Source organism: Camelus ferus, unplaced genomic scaffold, assembly GCF_009834535.1.
Source record: "Camelus ferus isolate YT-003-E unplaced genomic scaffold, BCGSAC_Cfer_1.0 contig2947, whole genome shotgun sequence".
NCBI lineage: Eukaryota > Metazoa > Chordata > Mammalia > Artiodactyla > Camelidae > Camelus > Camelus ferus.
This window is the reverse complement of record NW_022588394.1, coordinates 1-9,199: the sequence shown is the minus strand read 5'-3', so window position 1 is coordinate 9,199 and position 9,199 is coordinate 1. Positions and strand designations below refer to the sequence as shown.

General features: G+C 39.9%; 1 long non-coding RNA gene across 1 annotated transcript; it reads right to left on the bottom strand.

Annotated features, from left to right (window-relative positions):
- Window positions 1-3,044: 3,044 nt before the first annotated feature.
- LOC106731157 lies at window positions 3,045-6,979 on the bottom strand. Its single transcript, XR_004318478.1, has 3 exons — window positions 6,518-6,979; window positions 5,740-5,827; window positions 3,045-4,525 (listed from the first exon to the last, which is right to left on the bottom strand). It is a non-coding gene; the product is annotated as an uncharacterized LOC106731157 (long non-coding RNA).
- Between the last annotated feature and the right edge of the window lie 2,220 nt (window positions 6,980-9,199).

Sequence of the window (9,199 nt, the reverse complement as noted above, 5' to 3'; positions counted from 1 at the left end):
ACAAGCTAACTCGTAAATCCAACCTCAACAGGTGTCAGTAACGTGATCTATTACAAGTTGATAAGCTCCAGTGTACTGATTCCTTGCTTTTTGTTGTTTGAGCCTTATTGGCTAATACACCCTTACTTGTAATTAACCCTTTAAAACCTCATGTGCATGTCTTGGAGTTGCTCAGATCTTCGGAGCAGAAGCCCCTCTGAGCCCGCCGGCATAATAAATCTGAGTACTCCAACCCTCCCAGTGGTGCTTGTTTCTTGGCTGGCCTGTTGTTTCCATAACACTCAGTTCCAGTGCCCAGCTTGCTAGGTAGATAGGAGTGTTACCGAGTCCAAATTCATTCTCCTCAGTGCAGGACAGGCCAATAAGTTGGGAGACCAGGTGTTGGGGCAAGGAATAGCAAGTCTCTGTAGACCTAGATGGCAAACTAATGTCCTGGAAAACCATCTCCCCAAGTCAGAATTCAGGCTCCTTTCCTACGTGCTTGGTTGTTGCAATCTTCCTGGTGTAGGAATTCCTTCTTGTTAGAATCCTTTGTTCTTGCAGCTATCTGCCTGGGTCAAATCTCTGTAAACCTCCAACAAAACAAACGTTATTTTCTATTCTGTAATTTGTTATCTTTTTATGAATGAAAAAGTGTTAAATATCCTTAAAGGTCAGAGCCTTCAGAATAGGCTCTCCTGTATATTTCAGGCTCTAAGCAACATTGTTTTACAAGCAAGATGAAGCCTAGGAGACAGAGCATAGGGTTAAAGTCAAATGAAAAGATCTAATATGGAGTCAGATTTGTTCTGTTCTATTACCCGGGCAGAAGCCACTTGAGGATTTAAATCCCTTTAAGTTAAAAATAACTAAAACTTTAAAGGAATTTACATACATAGTTGGGAATGTGCATAGCATATCTGGAAAAGCATCCAAAGGATAGTAAACAGTGGCATCTCCAGGGAGGGCTGGAAGAACAGAGGATGAGGGTAAACTTCTTTCACTTGTGTATTTTTGTGCTCTGTTTGAATTTTTTTTAACCATTTGCATGTATTTCTTTTTCAGTTAAAAAAATGTGTAATGGAGCAAAGGAGTAATTAGCTCAGCAAATACAGCAGCCATGGAATCACTGAGTCATCACTTTTGACTTAAGCCAGGAAGCATTTATTGACTCTCTCCAATGTGCCCAGTGCTGTTTTAAGACTTCTTTTATTATTATTATTTATTATTATTATTACTATTATTATTATTATTGTTATTTTTATTTTATGAAATAATAACAAGGTATCCCCCACCCCTGCCCATGGCTGGTGGGAAACCAACTGAGTTTTTATTGAGTTGTTTTCCAAGGAGTAGAGATGAGTTATAAACTGAACACATCTTCAGGGCAAAACAGGCGGAGTGGTTTTACAGCACTCCAGACAGCTATGAAGGGTTTTCAATAAAGGTGCCCAGAGGCTGAGAGAGAAAGCCTCTAGGGCCCTACAAAAAGCTGCCCAAACTGCCTTCTCCATGGCACTACTGAAGTAGGAAAGAACAAATCTGACTCCATATTTGATCTGTTCCTTTGACTTTAAGAAAACCACGTTAATACGCTCCGGTCTTTTCATGGGTTATGATGTCACAGAGGAGACGGACAGGTCAACAAGGGACCACTCTGCCGTGATCACTGAGCCGGGGAACGGGATGGGCGGCAAGATGTATGACGCAGCCATAGCAGTGCCCGTGCTTCTAGGCAGGTAACCAAAGTCGCCTCGACAAGGTGTCAAATACTTGTGCCCACGTCCTAATCACCTGACGTGTATTAAAGAGAAATGGAAACCTATAAAAGTCCAATACCCTTGGTGGGTACACCGTCCAAAGAGCAAAGTCACAGTTTGACAACTGGCCATCCCGGTTCCCTGGGATTCATTCTTGGAGAACCTTAGAAACCACTCCTCTGTCCTTAAGAAGTGCTGCATATTTGTCCTATCTTTGGCTCAGGGATGGAGCATGTTCAAGTGAACTTTAATGTCTGCACAGATTTGACTGTCTTTCTCCAGGTTCACTTGTCCATTCTAAAGAGGCCTGAGCTAAGTCCATCCTCCGTAAGATCTATTCCCTCCAGTGACAGCTCATTGAGCCTGCAATTAAAAGCCAACTGAACAAGACTGTCTGTCCTCAGCTAAAAAGTTCACCCACCCTTCACTGCTTTCTTAATCTCCTCTCCTGGCTAATTGCAACAGACTAACACCTCCCTCTACCAAGCTCCCCAACTATGTCAGTTTGTCTCCCCAAAGAGAAAGTAAGGTCCATAAATGAGGAGTCAACTCCATAGTCACCTCTGAATTCCTAGCATATAGTAATGTTAATAAATAGAACTATGATTATGGCTTCTTTCCTTTAAAACATTTCCGGTTATTTGAATGAGACCTTGGAAGAGAGGTGTTTGCCGTCCAGTATCTTGATCCACAAGACTCTGGAGGCCTTTTTCGGAATGGCTGCTCACTGATTCATTCAAACCACAGCTTCTCATTCCAGGAGTAGCTGTGCTTCTCTGCCAGGAGTTTGTGGTCACTCTCATGCCAGAAGAGCTTTAAACTATATCCTTACTTTGGATTTGTTATTTTTCCCCTCTTCCAACAAAATTGACTTTCCTTACTGTCTTGCCTTGAGGAATTTTTTTTCCTAGTTCACCCTTTAGTAAACCATGCTTCTCGGGATGGGCTTGGCCTTACATATGATCAGTCATCCAACTCCCAGTGTGAGAGGCTTCGGGCTCACCTCCTGCCCTACTGTCAAGGCAACTGAAACTCAGTACAGGAGCCAACAGGCACCCCAGGGCTTCTAAGGCTCGTGTATCACCCAGAATCCCTGCTTTCTGGTTTGTCTTGGCTTCTGAGGATTTCCCCTCACTTTCTTGACAATTAGCTGTGCAGCTTGAAAGATGAGGAAGGAAGGTTTTATTTCTTAATCAGCATTTTAAGAAACTTGTGTAATGAAGGTTTTCACGAGTTTCTACAACCCTCCATTGCCGAGACAGAAAACACACTAGATATTTTCTAAGTTTAGCTATCATGTGTATTTTTTCTTTTGTTTTCTTAACTGCAAATAGACATTTTTTAATTAAAAAAAATAAGGCCCCAAATAGGATAGAGACTTGAAGGGGCATACAAAATTAAAGGGCAAAGACAGAAAAATGATAAATACTCTACAAGGTTAATATAATACTTACACTATGGATCAGATCAGCAATTCTCAGTAACAGCTAATTGAAATATGTCCATGAGGTAAAACGTCTCTCCTGTCAGGAGATGGCTAACAGAAAATAGAATTAAAACAACAAACTAAAATTCTAAGTCTGGCGAGGTACAGAAGTCTACCAGCTAAATGTGTCTTCTTCTGGAAAAGAGGGAGGCTCACCAGCTCTTTACTGTGGAGCCTGAGCCCAGGGGATGGCGGTGAAGTGAGCTCTGTAAGTACCCAATAGCAAACTTGTGATGAATAAAGAGATGTGAGCTTTGATGACAGAGATGATACTACTATTCACTTGTCCTGTAAAGTATGTCTTCACGTTCAGTGATCAATACCTCGGCGTCCTCAGGGATTAAGATTATAGGAAAATTCACAGCCCGGGCCCAGACCTCCTCTTTGAGCTCATGACAATGCACTTAGATGTCTCAAGGGCAACTCCAACTCCACCTGCAAAGAGCTGACTTCACGGTGCTCCTCCCATAGCCGTCCTGCCCAGGGCCCCTGGTCGGGGGGCAAGGTCTCTCTGCCTCTCCCAGCTCAGGCCCATCACTCACAGATGTGACTGGACCCCTCCTTCAGGGCCCAGATTTCCTCAGTCACCGAGTCCCACCACCCACACCTGTCCTACCAGATACTCACTGGCACTCACTCAGCACTGACTCTGTGCTGGGTACCATGCTGCACACTGTGCACACGTTATCTCACTGGATCTCCACAGCAGTCCTGGGAGGTCGGTACATCACTGCATTTATTGATTAGATAAATTGTTTCTCTTCCTTGAGTGCATCATCCAAAGTGACACGGCTACTGAGCCACAAAACTGGGACTGAAAACCACTTGAAAATTCTACACTCCTACACCTGGCAGCCACCCTAATCTGACTCATCACATCACCTCCTGCTGAGCCTTCTAAATGTTTCTAAGCATTCTACAAGACAAAAGTGATCTACGAGAGCACCCCACTCCCCTACTTAAAATCTGTCAATGACGGTCCACTGCCCTTAGGAGAAAGCCCCACCGGGCCTGAGCACAGCCCAATGGCCCGGCATCCGCGTTCCCTGCGCGGCCTCGCCGCCTCACCCACCACACAGATCTACACGTGCCGTGTCCAGGACAGGGATGCTGACTCCGTACAACCCGGGGCTCGTCTCACTCAAACAATGATCACCTTCTTCAGTGTTCACCCTCTTCACTGCTGACGGTCAGAAAAATATTTTCTCAGGATGAATCAATATCTTTTTCCTTACAACTTCCTGTCATTGATAATGAGCTCCATCCAAAATACAGAAGACCTAATTCTCAGTCTCCTTATCTGTAAAGTGAGAATAACAAGGAAATATATGAAGTTTTAAGTGAAATAATATTCATGTGAGGCTGAGGGACAATTCCCAACATACAGTAAGCACTCAATATGTGCTTACTTAATATTAATAAGAATATAATGCATTCCAGCAACCTTAACTCAATGTTTTATGGCTATGTCCAACAGACTACAGACACACTGTTGGACGAACCGCTTTGAGCAGATCAGCACAAGCATACTGGGAAAGGTAAGCGCTGACTCCGGTTACAGCTGCAGCCACCCAGCACTACGGGGCGGGGGCAGTTTCTCAGACTATTACATGTTGCTTGAGCATTTAATTGTCACTAATGAATAAAGACAGGTGTTCTTTAGTCAAAGCTCCTGAAACATAAATCTTCAAAGATTGATGCAAATTAGATTTCAAGTACAACACTCTCACTAGAAATTATTTGAAAATGATAGTCTTAGCTCCTCTGCACATCAAAAGGGCATGATCTTAATGTATCTGACTACACCAAAAGTGTTGTTTAAAGGAATTTAAGATGAAGCCATCCTAAATAAGCTCTCAGTATCATCTTCACAAAGCCCCACCCAAGGGTCTCATTTCTCACTTCCACATAGGTGTTCAGGTAGCTTAACCTGGGTCTTGGTTTCTTATAACACGGGGGTGGGAAGAGTTGTGGATAGATTTATGTAGCAAATATAAACCTAGAGTATTTGCTGTGTAGAAATCCTAGAAATAAACAAATTAATATATAGTCCTACCCTCAAGAAGCTCAGCCTTTCCATTTACAACAGCATTAAAAATAAAATGAGAGATACATTTAACAAAAATTTACAAGATTTGTACATTGAATATTTTGATGTATCACCAAAAAATTACTTAAAAGATCTACATATATGGAAGACATCCCATGTTCATGGAATGGTAGACAATATTGTTAAAAATGTTAAGACTCCCCAAAGTGAGTTACAAATTCAGTGGAATCCCTATCAAAATTCCAGCTGACTTCTTTGCAAAAATTGAAAAACTTATCCCAAAATTCATATGGAAGTGCAAGGGGCCCAGGACAGCCAAAACAATCTTGAAGAAGCAGAGCAAAGTGGGAGGACTCACTTTAAAGGGTACTAAAAAGCTATAGTACTAAGTCAGTATGGTACTGGCATAAGTTTGGATAAATAAATCTATGAGACACAATAAAATCCCAGGGGGAAAAACTTACATTTACAGTCAGTTTTCCACAAGGGTGCCAACAACACTCCATGGAAAGAATAGTCTATTCAACAAATGGTGCAGGGAAAGCTGGGTATCTGCAGGCAAAAGAATGAATCTGGAATCTGGACCCCCATATTTTATATAACAAATAAAAATTAATTCAAAATGGATCACAGACAGAAACGTAAAAACTAAACCTATAAACTTTCTAAAAGAAGACACAGTATAAATCTTTGTGGTCCTAGGATAGGCTTTGGTTTCCTAGATACAATACGAAGAGCACAAGTGATAGAAGAAAAAAGCAGATAAACTGGACTTCATCAAAATTAAAACCTTTTTGTTACAGAGGACATCATCAAGAAAGTGAAATGACAGGGGAAGGGGGTATCTCAACTGATAGAGTGCGTGCTTAGCAAGAAAAATAAAATAAATCAATACATCTAATTACCTCACCTGTAAAGAAATTGTTTTAATGTTTAAAAGAACTAAAGTGAAAGCACAATCTGCAGAATAGGAGAAAAATTTTACAAAGCATGTATCTAATAAGAGACTAGTATTCAGGATATATAACAAATGCTTACACCTGAACAATACAAAGAAAATCGACCCAATTTTTAAAATTTCCAAGGATTTAAAAAAATACAGAAATGGCCAATAAGCATATGAAAAGAAGCTCAGCATCACTAGCCAAATCAAAATGAAAATGAGATCGATTTTTACAACCACCAGGATGGTTATAATCAAAACATGGACAATAACAAGTGTTGTTCAGGAGGCAGAGATACCTCATATGCGGCCAGTGGAAAGGGACAATGGTGCAGCTTCTTTGGAGAAGTCTGTTGTTTCCTCAAAAGGTTAGAGTTATATGGCTCAGCAATTTCACTCCTACATGTAGAGTCATCCCTTAGTATCCTCGAGGGGTTGGTTTCAGGAACCCCCCATCCTGGATTCCATAATCCAAGGATGTTCGAGTCCCTTTACAATCAGCCATCTGGATCCATGAAGTGGAAACTACAGATATGGCGGGCCAACTGTACAGCCAACAGAATGAAAACATATTCTCACAAAAACTTGCACATCAATATTCATGGCAGTATCATTCAGAGTAGCCAAAGGTTACAAACAATATCCATCCATCAATGAACGGATAAACAAAATTACCAAGAATAGGCCCACAAACTTTTGGTCATTGAATCTTTGACAAAGGAGGTGAGAACATACAATGGAGTAAAGACAGCCTCTTCAGAAAATGGTGTAGGGAAAACTGGACAGCTGCATGTAAATCAATGAAGTTAGACTACTCCCTCACAGCATACACAAAAATAAATTCAAAATGGCTTAAAGACTTAAACATGTAGACAAGACACTATAAACCTCTTAGAAGAAAACATAGGCAAAATATCTGACATACATCTCAGCAATGTTCTCCTAGAGCAGTCTACTCAAGCAATAGAAATACAAGCAAAAATATACAAGTGGGATGTAATTAAACTTACAAGGTTTTGCACAGCAAAGGAAACAGTAAGCAAAACTAAAAGACAACCTATGGAATGGGAGAAAATATTTGCAATAAATGAGACTGACAAGGGCTTAATTCCCAGAATATATAAACAGCTTTTACACTTCATAAGAAAGAAAAACAAACAACTCAATCCAAAAATGGGCAGAAGACCTAAAGAAGACTTTTCTCCAATGAAGACATACAAATGGCCGATAGGCACATGAAAAAATGCTCAATATCATTATCAGAGAAATGCAAATCAAAACTGCAATCAAATATCACATCTCGCCAGTCCGAATAGCCATCATTCAGAAGTTCACAAACAATAAATGCTGGAGAGTCTGTGGAGAATAGGGAACCCTCCTACACTGTGGTGGGAATGCAGTTTGGTGGAGCCATTGTGGAAAACAGTATAGAGGTTCCTCAAAAGACAAAAAATTGACCTCCCATATGACCCAGCAATCCCACTCCTAGGCACATATCCAGAAGGAACCCTAATTCAAAAAGACACCTACACCCCAATGTTCACAGCAGCACTATTTACAATAGCAAGACATGGAAACAACCTAAATGTCCACTGACAGATGACTGGATAAAGAGGTTGTAGTATATTTGTACAATAGACTACTATTCACCATAAAAAAAATAATAAAATAATGCCATTTGTAGCAACATGAATGGACCTGGAGAATGTCATTCTAAGTGAAGTAACCCAGAAAGAGAGAGAAAAATACCATATGAGATCGCTCACATGTGGAATCTAAAAAAAAAACAAAAAAGAAAAAACAACCAAACAAAAGATAAACTTATCTACAGAACAGAAACAGACACAGAGACATAGAAACCAAACTATGGTTACCAGAGGGGAGAGGGTGTGGGAAGGAATAAATTGGGAGTTCAAGATTTGCAGATAGTATGTATAGAGTAAACAGCAAGTTTATACTGTATAGCACAGGAGAATATATTTAGTATCTTATAGTAACTTATGTTGAAAAAGAATATGAAAATGAATACAGGTATGTTTCTATATAAATGAAGTGTTGTGCTGTACACAAGAAACTGATGCAACATTATAAACTGACTAGAATTCAATGAAAATATTTTTAAATAGACAAAAACGAAAAAAAGAAAAAAGATATTATCAAATCAAAAGAATAAATTACTGATTGAGGCTACAACATGGATGGACCTTGAAAGTTTATACTAAAATAAGCCACACACAATAGGGCAAATAGTGCCCTTTTAGGTGAAATGCTCTAAGCGTTTATTGTACTATTCCAGTACATTTTCTGGAGGTTTGAAGTCTATCAAAATCAAAATAAAATGTATTATTCATTAAAAACATAAAATGATTCCTCACAGGAGGGCTTTAATTATTAAATGCAGAAATGCATGTAAAGATCCTGGAACAACAATTTGCATGTCCACAGAGAGTCACTGTTGTCACTGCCACTCAGAGGGTGGTGCCAGCGCTGATGAGGGCTGCCTCCAGTTGCTCCCCTGCAGACAGGAGTGAGGGCCTGGGCTCTGACAGGAAGGGTGACCGGGAACATGGGTTAGACAGAGCCACGCCCCAGACTTTGTATTACCCAACTTTCTTATACAAACTGCTCCATGTAACATAAACACGCTACAGGATGTATCTTACGACACAGGGAATATAGCCAATGTTTTACAATAACTATAAATGGAGCATAACAATAAAAATTGTGCAACTATTGGTACACCTGAAACTTATATCATATTGTAAATCAGCTATAATTTATAAAATGTTAAAAAAATAATTTTAAAAATGTTATCACTTCAGTATTCAATTCGGTTTTTAAGTAACTAATAAACAGCTAGAATGTATAAAACATGTAAGTGTGATAAGTTTGTTTACATATTATTTACTTTTCGCAGCTACGCTAAAAGAGAAATTAAAGTCATTTTTAACACAACACTTAACAACCATAACAACAAAAGA